Here is a 14,141-nt window from a genome sequence, read left to right on the forward strand (position 1 = left end):
TGTGAGTGAGCTCCCCTGAGCATTGGTATGCTGTATGCACATGTGTTCATTGTGAGTATGTGTGTGCATGTGTGTGCGTATTAAGCTTGCTAAAATTTGTTCTGAAACATCAGGGAATCTAATATTCAGAAAAAAAAAATTTCCCTCTTAGATCTGTTCACTTTGAATTTTTTCATTAAGTATAAAATTCATTTAGTAAGTTCTTAAATCAAAGTCACTTGCATGGTGGGGTCCCATAAAACTCTTGACAATGTCTAGACCATTTTCTGATGTGAATACTTCTGAGAGGAGCAACTATAGGTTCATTGATGATACCCGTATCACAAGGCGAGTTGAGGATGTGTGTTTATTTTGAATCATGTGTACTTAAATTATTTACACAAGCCAATGACCAAATTGACAGTTGCCCTTTGCTTTTTCATCATCCTCATTACTATTTATTTTGTAGCAAGTCTACAACAACACGTGGACCAAGACATTGGCTTCTGTGATTAATATGGAAAGAATAAATTGTTGAAATCACAAAGCCCAGAGTATTTAGTTCATAAGAAGCCCTCAAAAGAACAGTAAATTGTGTTGTATGTTCATTTGGAATAAAGCAATATTTTTACCACTGCGGAGGTGAACTGAAACTTCTCCTGAAGATTTGTCTGTTTTATTTACTCTTAATTTCATGGGGGCATTCAAGGAAATTAGTGTTCACATAACCAGTCTTTTTCCAATTATTGGTGGTGTTGTTATGTTTACACTGTTTTAAATAAAAAGGCACAGTATTTGAAAGTATATAAAAGATTTCTTTTACTGCAGTTTGGGAAAAATTTGGTTAAAATCTCTTTGTGGAAAAGTCACATTCCATTGAAAGGAAATTAACTATTTCTGAATCAAACAACATTGAATACATACAACTCTTATTTGAGGTTAAGTGGTTTCTGTTGAAAATATATTGCAAATTGCTCTTTGAGAACATTCTTTAATAATAGACAATGTCATATAGGAGAAAGAAAGAACAGGGTTTTTTTCAACACCGTTTAGTGAAAATTCAAGGTCTCAAATGTTGAAGACATTTTGGTAGAAATGCATTTTATATTCAACAAAAGGTTTGAGGTATTCATTAGTTATCCCATTAATTCCATTGTTTTGAATATAGAAGTAATGTTGTTAGCCTCTTAAAAGATGGTTATACATTTTTAATTTCTAGAGCAACTATGTTCTCATTTAAAATATTATATCTTTGGGAAAATATTAGAAAGATGGTCTTTATTAACAGGTAAAAAACCTATAAGTTGCATATCAAATATATTATTGTGTTGAAATTTATCACAATTATCTAACATTACCTGGGAGGTCTCACAAGTTTGTTGATATCAACCTTGTTCTTGGAGTTTTCACTAAAATGTTATTTGTTGCTTATTTGAAAGATTTATACAAAGTTTGGCTAATTAAGAGTTTATATACTCTGTACACTGTAGTTATTTTAATATATTATTTACTCTGAAAAGATTAGAAATTATCAGTCTAATGTAAGTCCTGATCCAGCCTTTTATTTTTTTAAGTAGAACTATATATTATGTAATTATAAACACAACACCCTTGTACATTCCGAAGAGCATGAACCTCAGGCACATCCGCTGGCAGTCTAATATGAAGTATAGAAATATAGGTGCTTCCTAACTGATAGTCAAGACAAAGTTCTCTATAAAGAATAAATATTAAGGGTTACTTTCAGTGGTCAACGTCTACTTTTGGAATATGAAGCTCTCCTCTGAAAAAGGTCGAGGCTCAAAAATGCATATTTTGGGGCACCAGCTGGCAAGTGCTTATAGCATCAAGATATTCAGCGTTGATATAACATGGCATACAGCTGGAGCCATCGGTATTTTGTCCTTCAAGTTCATATGCCTACAGATCAATGCTTATTTCTACAAGACACCTTTGATTTTGCTTCATTTTCCTTGTTTTTATTATGTAAACTGGTATTTAGACATTTATAATTAAGTAAGTTGCATATTTATTATTTACTGGAAAATTAATGTCACCCACTATTTTTACTTTAAATCATTTTCTGGTATGACCTTTTTTATAAAGCATATGTTATTTTAATTTGCCAGTGACTATTGTTCAAAATATGTGACCAATTTTAAGCTAATGAGAAATAGTAGAAATGATTTTGGAATTGGCATCTAAGTTTTCTCCCTGATTTTCCTATGTACATTATTAAGTGCTTTATTTTACACTCTAGTCCAATATCTACCGTGCTATGGATTAAGGACCAAATATTTGTAAATTTCTCACATCTTTAATGATTTACACCATTTCTAAGTAGCAACAGCAAAGTCTTCTGGAGGAGGAACTGTGCTGTTTTTAGAATTTCATGAATTAGCCTGTTTTGATCATAATATAGAGGACCAACCAAAAAGAGAATAGAATGGCCAAGCAAATGTTAAGAAAATACCCACCGGCTTCCAGATTAAATGACAGCTGCAGTTTGAGTGAGGCCTCTGGTGATCATGGCTAAGACTCTCAGTAACCAAGTGTTCAGCAGAATATGATTGTTGTTGTCTGCAGTAGTCATTCACACCTAACCTGCAGTACGGTGCTACGGGAAATCGCGACTCTCCTAAGCGAGGGGAATGGCGGTTCCTTTTATTTCAGCCCTATAAACAACAAAATGTTGCTCTGAGATGAGCTCTGTGAAGCATTTCCCAAGTGAGTACACAGTATGCCTAGGAACACGACAGGGGCGATGGGATTTTTTATTTGATCTTTTGGTACCTGCAAAACATTTTATATATAAAAATACATTTTTATTATTATTCAATTGTATAGGATGAGTACAGTATAGTCAATGATAGCATGTCTATACTGTGTTTGTACTTTAGTCTTCAGAAATTTAGTCTTCTTCCAGGAAGACCAGTACAACATTTCTGAGCTGTTCTCAATTTGAAATGCATCCCAACATTTTGTGGGAAATGAGGCTTTAAATAATTATTATCTCATCTATGGCCATACCACCCTGAAAGTGCCTGATCAGAAGCTAAGCAGGGCCGGGCCTGGTTAGTACTTGGATGGGAGATTACGTAAGAACACCAGGTGCTGTAGGTGTTAAAAATAATAATTATTATTGTTATTATCTCTTTCTCTGTTTTTTTTTTCTTTTCTCTTTTAAGAAATAGTGAGAGTAAAACAAAAAAATCATTCCTTAAGGTACACATCGTTCTCCTATAATAACCTGTTTCTTACAGTAATTACACATACACACACATACATATATAAAAATGTGCATATAAAGATATATATGTATATTGAATATAGGTTTTTGATGATTTTAGTAGCTTTATTTTTGCTTAATTTGACAAATATTAAAGTGATTGCCTCATGGAATGCCAATGAAATCAAATCATGTAAAGGTCAGCCAATGTGGCAACATTTAGATGACATAAGCATTTTTCAGTTCTTTCTCTTTCTTCGGAAAGCAGAAATATCCTCATGTTGGAAAATTCAAAAGACCCTGAAATAAAATCTCTGCTAGATTATCTCTTATAAATGAAGATTAAACTGTGGGTGTATATGATTGCTATTCCTATAGTGTATAATGATCTCAAATATAATTTTTACAAATTAATTCAATTTCTCCCAAAGACCCCTAAACAGATGACTTTGACTTCCAGCACCCACTGAACTCTAGTGAGGAGTTGAAGTGAAGATGGAGTAGTGATGGTGGTGTGGGGGAACTATGTGCTAATGTTGGATACCCTGTGAGGATGTGAAATTAATAGCAAAGGCGAGGAAACCTAGAAGTACTAGGCTTCTAGTACTTTGATAAATTTTTGTCATAAATACCTGTATTGATTGCACGTGTATTCTTGCCTATAAAATAATTGTGTGATGGTAAACAGTCTTATTGTTGGAAATGAATTAGAAAATCTTTATATTGAAAGCTTTGTGAAAGTTTTGTGAAAGCTTCTAACTTATCTACTTACTATAATAGCTCTACCACCCCATTTGTCAAATAAGGAGGATGATCTAGTTCACTTTCAACTTCCTTTCAAATTGAATATCCTGTTATCCACTCATTCTAACTCAGATATTACCTGGTCATTTGTCATTCTATCACTTCAACACAACCCTTTAGAAAGTTAACGGCTATAAGTCTCTCTTTGTAAGACCCCCAAATTATTGGAATCTGTATATGAATCTATGAATAAGAATTAGTTTATAATGTTCCATTGAATTTTTTTTGGAGAAATAGACAGGATCACTTTTGCGAATGTTTTTAAAGTAAATTTACCTAGGACAGGTAATAAAAATAAAAGAATGGCCAAGTAAATACTTAATTTCAAAGCTTAAGGATCAGAGCTTTCCCCAGATATTTGGGTCAAAATTTTCTGCAGATTTTTTTTTAAGAAACTGCATCCTGTGAACCTTTACCAAATATAGAGCGAGGGTTTCTGCAGAGAAAGCATGAGACCTTGAAGATGTTCTCCTGTCACAGAGGAAGTGAGGATATTTATTGATATTCTCAATTATTTGAATCTCGAACTCATTATCATAAACTCTCCATTAATTGTGAATAAATTCTCTAGAGACATACATTATAGCCGGCAATAATCCTGTCTTTACGAGACACAATAGATACAAAAATGTAGGGTTTACTTATTTAATTTTTATTACGATTGCTATTTTTGACAAATCAATATTTACTTACTCTTCCACTAACATCCCAACTATTCTTCCATATATAATTTGTCTTCATCAAGATCACAAAGTCTGAATTCCTTAGAATTCAACAAAACAACACAGGATGTTAAAATACTTGAATTAAAAATAGTAAATCTCTTTAAGTTGTGCTGTTTTTTAACATTATAAGTATTCCATGTAGTTGTTTACAAAATCGAAATAGAAAAAAAATTCACATTTTAAACTTGTTTTTGATGTATTTAGAAGACGGACGAGCCACTCATACAATCTTGTTATACTTTACATTGATACTGTCCTTTCTGAATCAATTTAAATTTAAGGGCTTACTCTTACATGTGTTCTAGTACACACACACACACAAAATAACATACATGTTGTGTTAAAACTCAATGATATTTTTTTTCTTAGATTTTTTTTCCTTTACAGCTCACCTAAGTGTGTCCAAACTTATGACTTAAAAGTGCTTGGATTCAGATACGTTTCATAGAAAATGGATGCAGCACGAAAATATAGTGATTGTCTTTTAAGGTTGGTTCTATATAGCCAGCTTTTGAATCATGTCTTTATCTGTGAAAGTGTGGAGAATAGACACATTCGTTTAACCTGAAAGGAATTGGAAGAACATTAAATTCACTGTCAAATCACTATACATTTACCAGTGACCACTGTGTATATTTAAAGATACTTAGAGGAAAATGCCTTGGCTCTCTCTTGTTTTCTTAAATATGCAATAGTACACATTAAATCTAAATAAAAATACATTCATAATTCTTAATAATTAATATATTTTATTAACCTATTTGACCATATTTTATATAAAGAATTTAAGTCACACACAGAAGAATTCATGCAAAAAGGTCAGCAGAATATTTTTAGTTGTCATTTTTAAAAAATTTAGCAGAAACAATATTTTGTGCCTGTGAAAATAGTTCATTTCAAGAAGTGTATACATATCTCCTCTATCTTTTTCCAAGAAAACATTTCAAAATAATATCCACTACTCTGTGGGATATGAAGACTATGGGAAATAATACTAGATGGATATCCTTTGGCACCCCAGTAAGGCTGAGTTCCATTATGTCTACGCTTCATTTCGGGGGTGATATAAAGCTTATTAAAAATTAAGATATAAATGTAATAATAACTTTAATAATAATCTTGACTTTGTCATTTTGACTACCTTTTCCCTGTTGTATCTTCTCAGTACACTTTGATGAAGCTGGACATTCAGCATCACTAAGGTTGAGTTCTTACTACATGTTCCTCCTATCTCACTTCTTATTAAACAGAATTTTCAGTTCAATGAGAGATCAATGTGATTTTGTAGAGAGAAATAGCTTTGTTCTTTTGAGTTGTGCTGGTGGGTAATTAACTAGAAACATTTTAAATGTAAGTGATAACAAAGTTCATGACTTTAGCCAGTATCTTCTCATATACAGACATACCCTCAGGGCTCTTTAATTTTCCTAATATTGTTAACAAGACTTTTCAGATTTGTTACTGTTTTTTACAACAGTATTTTCCATTTTGTAAGAGAGAAAGACAAAATCAACTATTTATGTAAAAGTACAAAACAAATAAAGCAATTTTCTTTTAAACAATGAATAAAACACAAGCCAATAACAATATTTTTAAAGGGTTTAACTAAAATACTGACTAAAATGCAAACCAAATCTAAGGCTAAAAAAATGTACAGAAATATTAGGGAAATGGTTTGCATAATAAGGTTTTTTTTTTTTTCACAATTCTCTGTCAATCGGACTCTCCTTTCCATAATAATATTTCATTTTTTATAATTGCTACTGGGCATTAATTATACTTATTGAATGTAAACATTTAAATATACTAAAGTGTCCACTTTTGTCTTTTCTTTTAACTTGACACAAAGTGTATGAAAATTTGTATAGAAGATGAAAGAAACATAGATTTATAAAATGAAATTAGTGATCTATAGCCATGCTACCCTAAACAAGCCCAATCCTGTCTAATTTCTGAAGCTAAGCAGGCCTGGTTAGTACTTGGATGGGAGGCCAACTAGGAAGACCAGGTGCTGTAGGCCTAAAAATAGGTTGCCTCTCCTAAAAAAATATATACATATAAAGAAATTAGTAACCCATCTTACTTTCTCATTGACAGCTTTCAATGAATGCTCACATATCTTGAGCTAAACATAGTTTTTGACTCATATAAGGAGGCAGATGTAAACTTTTTTGAAAATTAAATGTGACACAAATAAAAGGAGTTGTAGTCTTCCTTGCATCCAAATAAACTAAATAGCTGAAAAGTAAACAATACAGTTTAAGAAGCAGGACATTCTTTTGTTTAAAAGCAACAAAAAACAAGAGCTTGTCCTGCAGACTACATCCATTCCAAATAAAAAAATGAATAAGCATTACTGTGAGTTCTTTGTCCAACAGAAGAGACAGACACCTGGTACCATAAACACTTGCACAATAAATAATTAGATTTTACTAATAATTTTCTTTTGTTTTTGCTTTTTTCCATTTCTTATTTAAAATTAATGATATTGAAAGTGTGAAAAATAAGAAAATAATCAGCCATGAATTCAACTACGCTAAGACAATAATAAGTAATGTCTTTGTACATTTTCTTCTCATTTTCCACAAATGGGCAAATTTCACATTTATTTCTACTAGGAAGTAATTTTCCTACTATGTTGTATTATAATTTAAAAACAATAGATCATATTGTACCATGTAATATATTCTCTTTGTAAACAATTTAAAGGTTACATGACTTTCAGTTATTTATATGTTATGACTTATTTAGACATTTTGTTATTATTTGGCATTCAAATTGCTTTGATACTCACTACCATGAATAACTCCATAATTAATATTATAATACACATTACTTTTTCTTTTGGAAGCAAAGTGCAGATTTATGAACGAGTTCCATAGGGTCTATAAACACTCAAAATTTTAAGTAATATTTGTGTATAAGTTAACATGGGCATTTTTGGGTTTGGGGGGAATGATCACCAGCTAAAATTTTCATAAGGTTAGCAAAAATATCTATGAACTTCAGTGGTTAAGAATAATTTTTCCAAAATACTTTCTTGGTTACACACTATAAGAAATTGTATAGCTGAATCAATGAGTATGACTCTTTTTTAAGGTTGTTTTTTTAGAGCAGTTTTGGGTTCACGGCAAACTTGAAGAGAAGGTACAGAGATTTTCCATATACCCCCTGTCCCCACACATCCGGACTCCCCATTATCAACATTGCCCTCCTGAGCTGTGCGTTTGTTACAATCGAAGGACCTACATGGACACATCAAAATAACCCTAAATCTATAGTTTACATTAGTTTACTCTTGTTATTGTACATTCTATGGGTTTTGACAAATGTATAATGGCATGTATTCATTATTGTAGTGCATATAGAGTACTATCACTGTTCTAAAAATCCTTTGTTCTACACTTATTCATCTCTCCCTCTCCCGCTGCCACCACCGGCAACTACTGACCTTTTTACTGTCTCCATAGTTCTACTTTTTAGTGTAACCATTTTGTAAACTTGTTTTAGTCATTACCCAATTGATTTCTGGAAGTGGCTAATATATACAGTTTTAACATAACTTGAATTTTGTTTGTTTTTATTTACTTTGCGTAGCAACATAACATTGTAGTTAAAATGTAATTTGTTTAGGTCTGATCAGAAATGAATCATTTTAATGAAGCTTAATTTTAATTTTTAATTAGGAAAATTTTACATGTTTACACACAGAATATATTAAGAAAAATAAAACTCACTATCAGGAGATAAGCAGTATTAATTTTTGAGTATATTTCCTTCCAATATATTTTAATTGAATAAATATATGCATGGCATATGTCATTTACAAGCTTGAAGTTATCTAGTATTTAAAATATTTGTCCTGCTTTATTAACCTTACATATGGTCTCTGATAATTTCCTCAATTAGTAAAGTAATTTTATATGTACTATTTTAAATGGCTAAACAAGTCATTACATAGACAAAGCACATTCATATTTTCAAAGGGCTCTTTAAACATTTATCGTATAACATTTTTAAATGTTACCAATTGATTTTAAATGTTTGACTTGTGCCAATATTTAAATATTATATGTACATATGTGTGTGTGTGTGTGTGTATGTGTGTGTGTGTGTATTAATGTTTTCTTGGCATAAGTGCATTTCTATGCATAGATAGACACAGATATTAGGCTCTCTCATAGTATTAGTTTTGTTTTTGGAGCAGCTTCCTTGATGAATTTTGATCACTGAAATTATAATATTTTGATAACATAGGCAGTTGGATAAAAAGACATAAACCCTACAGAAACCTCTGTACAGCTGACTAAATTCACACCTCCCAATCCATGCTGAAAAGCTGAGTGTTAAAAAATAAAGGAAATGAGGATTTCAAGATTGCCATCAGCTTTGGAACCTGGGAGGAGCAGTGTTAACGTAAAAGGAAACCATTATTTAAAAAAAAAAAATGAGAACATGCCTGGCACTAGGTATTTTACACATATTAACATATTTAATCTTCATAATAACTCTATGAAGTAAAGAAGAGTATGCTCCCCACTTTAAAGGTGAGAAAATCAAGGCACAAAGAAGTTAAGAAACTTGCGCAAGGTTTCACAGAAAACAAATTGTAAAGGGCTGGTCTTCAACACAGAGTTCATGTCGACTTACCCTTTATTTTTTAATCTCTATCATCTTTCTTGAGGAATTTCTGATGATCATAGTTTAAATATCCAAGATATGATCTGACCCTAGTTCACCACATTCATAGATTAGACATAACAAATGCTAGAAATGAGGGCAGAGCATAGAGCTAATGAATGGGACTCTGTGCACTCAATGTTGTGGGATATTTGAAATTTTCACATACAAAATGCAGTGATCAGATAGCAAAGTTATTATTTCTTATCTCAAATACGATAGGCAGTAGTGCCAGAAGGAAGAAAGAAGAACCATACCCATGGCTTTGGCTATACTTACTGTTTCCATCAAGTGAAGAATGGGTACAAAATGGCCATTTTTCAGTCAGCTGCTTCAAAAAAGTAAGAGCTGGTATGTAGCTGCATTTCTTGTCCATTCATGTCAAAGTGCCACATCACTGAAATAAATAAATAAATAAATAGAAATTTTATGCATATATATTTATAATTTTATTTGGCCTTTAATGTCCTTTATGGAATTCAACATACAAGATGACACCAAGATAATACAAGTGATCTTTCAGTTTGAGTGCCTCTATCTCTCTCCCCTGGATCCAGATTCAGATGCTTTCAGAACCAGAAGCGGTTTGGGGATAGGGTGCTTAGTCATAGGGAAAGCTGCTATGATTGGTCCCTCACACTTGAAGGGATCTGAAAGGATTCTGAATGCAAACATGTGGTCAATAGAAGAGTCATTTGATCTCTACCCCTACACACCATTTTTAGACAGACACAAGCCCTAGAGGAACCTCTGCACAGTCAAGAAAAGGAGCTCATAAAATATCTCCACAGGAGCATTGTGAAGCCATGGTAAACATCTTGCTTTAATGTTGCACCTTAGAAATTATCAGCTATTATGTCAAAATAATGAGAAAATTTATACTCTGAAATGAGAAAAAAGACTAAGGATGGTGACTGAGAGTCAGTAAAAGAAAATACATTATACGAGGAAGAAAGCCAAGGACACTTTTTAAAATTTAAGTTTATAAGTGTAGCTGGTATACAGTCTTACACTGGTTATATTAGTTTCAGGTGTACAATATAGTAATTTGACATTTTTATACTTTACAGTGTGATCACCCCACTACCTCTAGTAATTATGCGTGCAAACTTATCACAATATCATTAACTATATTCCCCTTCCCATTCTCACCCATCTCCCTGCTCCCTCTCTTCTGGTAACCATCTCTTTGATCTCTGTTTCTATGAGTCTGTTTTTGCTCTTTTGCTTTCTTCCACATATAAGTGAAACCATATGGTATTTTTCTTTCTCCATCTGATTTATGTCACTTAGCATAATACCCTCTAGATCCATCCATGTTGTAGCAAATGGCAAGATTTTTTTTTTTTTTACTTCTTGCATAATATTTCCTTGTTTATACATACCACATTTTCTTAATCCATTCATCTATCGATGGATACTTAGGTTGCTTCCACATCTTGACTATTGAAAGTAATGCTGCAATGAATATATGGATGCGTGTGTGTTTCTGAATTAGCATTTTGTGTTTCTTTGGATAAATACCCAGAAATGGGATTGCTGGGTTGTATGGTATATATACTTCTAGTTTTTAGAGGAATCTTCATACTGTTTTCCACAGGGCTGCACCGGTTTGCAGTCCTACCAACAGTGCACAAGGCTTCTCTTTTTTCCACATCTTTGCCAACACATATTTTTGTTGACTTTTTAATAATAGCCATTTTGATTGGCATGAAGTGATATCTCATTGTAGTTGATGTACGTTTCCCTGATGATTAGTGATGTTGAGTATCTTTTCATATGTCTGTCAGCCATCTGTATGTCTTTTTTGGAGAAATGTTTTCATGTCCTCAGTCCATTTTTTTTGATCAGATTGTTTTTTTCTTTGTTACTGAGTTGTATGAGTTTCTTATGTATTTTGGAAATCAGCTTTTGTTTTTCTTGCTTAAGGGGATATATCCAAAAAGATATTATAGACTGTTGTCAAATAGTTTACTTCCTATGTTGTCTTCTAGAAGTTTTATGATTTCAGGTCTTACATTTAAGTCTTTAACCTATTTTGAGTTTATTTTTGTGTATGGTGTAAAAGAGTTGTCCAGTTTCATTTAGTTGCATGTATTTGTCCAGTGTTCCCAACACCATTTGTTAAAGAGATTGTTGTTACTCCAGTGTATATTTTTACCTCCTTTGTCATAGATTAGTTGACCATATAAGTGAATTTCTGGGCTCTCTATTCTATTCCATTGATCTGTGTGTCTGTTTTTGTGTCAATTCCATACAGTTTTGATTATTATAGGTTTGTAGTATAGTTTGAGATCAGGGAGCACGATACCTACAATTTTGTCCTTCTTTCTCAAGATTGCTTTGGCTATTTAGAGTCTTCTGGAGTTTCATAAAAATTTTTTGTGAATTATTTGTTCTGAGGTGAATGACATCGATATTTTGATAGGAATTACAATGAATCTATAAATTCCTTTGGGTAATATGGTCATTTTAACAATATTAACTTTTCCAGTCCATGAGCATAATATATCCTTCCACTTATTTGTGTTCCTTTCAATTTCTTTCTTCAAGGTCTAATAGTTTGTAGACAATAGGTCTTTCACTTACTTGCTTAAGTTTATTCCTAAGTATTTTATTCTTTTTGATGTAATTGTGACAGAATTTGGTTTCTTCATTTCTCCTTCTGATTGTTCATTATTAGTATATAGGAATATGATAGATTTCTGTATATTAATTTTGTATCCTGTCATTTTACTGAATTCTTTTATTTTAATTTTTTGGTGTATTCTTTAGGGTTTCTATATACAGTATTATGTCATCTGCAAATAGTGACACTTTTACTTCTTTTATTCCTATTTAGATAATTTTTATTTTTATTTTTTAAGTTTTTGGTCTGATTGCTACGGCTACAACTTCCAGTACTATGTTGAATAATAGTGGTGAGAGTGGGCATCTTGTCTTATTTCTGATCTTAGAGAGAATGCTTTCAGCTTCTCACATTGAGTATAATGTTAGCTGCGGCCTTGTCATACATAGCCTTTATCAAATTGAGCTAAGTTTCTTCTATACCCATTTGTTGAGAATTTTTATCATAAATGGGTGTTGAATTTTGTCAAATGTTTGTTCTGCATCTATTGAGATGATCATATGATTTTTATTCTTGGTTTTGTTGATGTGATGACTCACAGCAATTGTTTTGTGGATGTTGAATCATTCTTGTATCCCTAGTATAAATCTCATTTGGTCACAGGGCATAATTTTTGTAATGTACTGTTAAATTTAGTTTGCTAGTATTTTATTGAGAATTTTGACACCTATGTTCATCAGGCCTATTTGCCTGTAGTTTTTTTTTTCTGGTTTTGTTATCATTCTGGCCTTGCAGAATGAGTTTGAAAATGTTCTTTCCTACTCAATTTTTTGAAATAACTTGAGAAAGATACTAACTATTAGGTACTAATTCTTCTTTAAATGTTTGATAGAATTCACTTCTGAAGCTGTCTGGTCCTGGGCAATTGTTTGTTGGGAGTTTTTTGATTACTGCTTTAATTTCATTGCTAGTAATGTCTGTTCAGAGTCTCTGTTTCTTTTTGGTTTTGTCTTGGAAAGTTGTATATTTCTAAACATTCATCTATTTCTTCTAGATTGTCAAATTTATTGGCATGTAACTGTTTATAGTATTTTTTAATAATCCTTTGTATTTCTGTGGTATCTGTTTTAACCTCACTTCTTGCATTTCTGATTTTGTGTTCTCTCTCTTTTCTGCTTGATTAGTCTTTGCAGAAGCTTGTCAATTTTATTTATTCTCTCAGAGAACCAGCCCTTAGTTTTATTAATCTTTTCTATTGTTTTTCTATTTTCTATTTCATTTATTACCACTCTGATTTTTATTATTTCCTTCCTCCTCTTTGGGTTTTCCTTGTTCCTCTTTTTCTCATTTCTTAATGTGTAAATTTTGACTATTTATTTGGGATTATTTCTGCTTCTTGAGGTAGGCTTTTATAGCTATGAACTTTCCTTTTATAACTGGTTCGACTGCATTTTGTAGGATTGTGTTTTCATTTTCATTTGTCTCAAGGTAATTTTTGATTTCTTGTTTGATTTCCTCTTTGACCCACTGGTTGTTTAAAACATGTTGCTTTATCTCTACATATTTGTGTTTTTTACAGGTTTTTTTTTCTCTCTGTAATTGATATCTAGTTTTATGCCATTGAGTTCAGACAATATCCTTAATATAACTTCAATCTTCTTGAATTTATTGAGGTTTGTTTCTATTCTAGAAAAGATGTTCCATATGCACTTGAAAAAAATGTGTAAACTGAAAGTTTGGAATAAAATGTCATGTAAATGTCTATCAAGTCAATTTGGTCTAATGTGGCATTTAAAGCCATTATTTTCTTATTAATTTTCTGTCTCGGTGATCTATACATTGAAGTAAGTGGAGTTTAAAATCCTCAACTATTATAGTATTACTGATAGTATTACTGTTAATTTCAGCTGTTATATGCATTAATATTTGCTTTATTTACTTAAGTGCTCCTATGTTGATTGTGCAGATATTTACAATTATTATATCCTCTTCTTGAATTGATCCCTTTAAAATTTTAAAATGTCCTTCTTTGCCTATTTTTACATTGTTTTGAAGTCCATTTTGTCTGATATGAATATTGCTACCACTAGCTTTCTTTTCATTTCTATTTGCATGGAATATCCTTCTCCATCCCTTTCAATCTCTGTGTGTCTTT

The 14,141-nt window shown here is 31.8% G+C and overlaps 1 pseudogene; it reads left to right on the forward strand.

Moving 5' to 3' along the window:
- Positions 1 to 2,995: 2,995 nt before the first annotated feature.
- LOC120610096 (uncharacterized) lies at positions 2,996 to 3,102 on the forward strand (annotated as a pseudogene).
- Positions 3,103 to 14,141: the final 11,039 nt, after the last annotated feature.

This window comes from Pteropus medius, unplaced genomic scaffold (genome assembly GCF_902729225.1).
Source record: "Pteropus medius unplaced genomic scaffold, Ma_sr-lr_union100, whole genome shotgun sequence".
NCBI classification, from domain to species: domain Eukaryota; kingdom Metazoa; phylum Chordata; class Mammalia; order Chiroptera; family Pteropodidae; genus Pteropus; species Pteropus medius.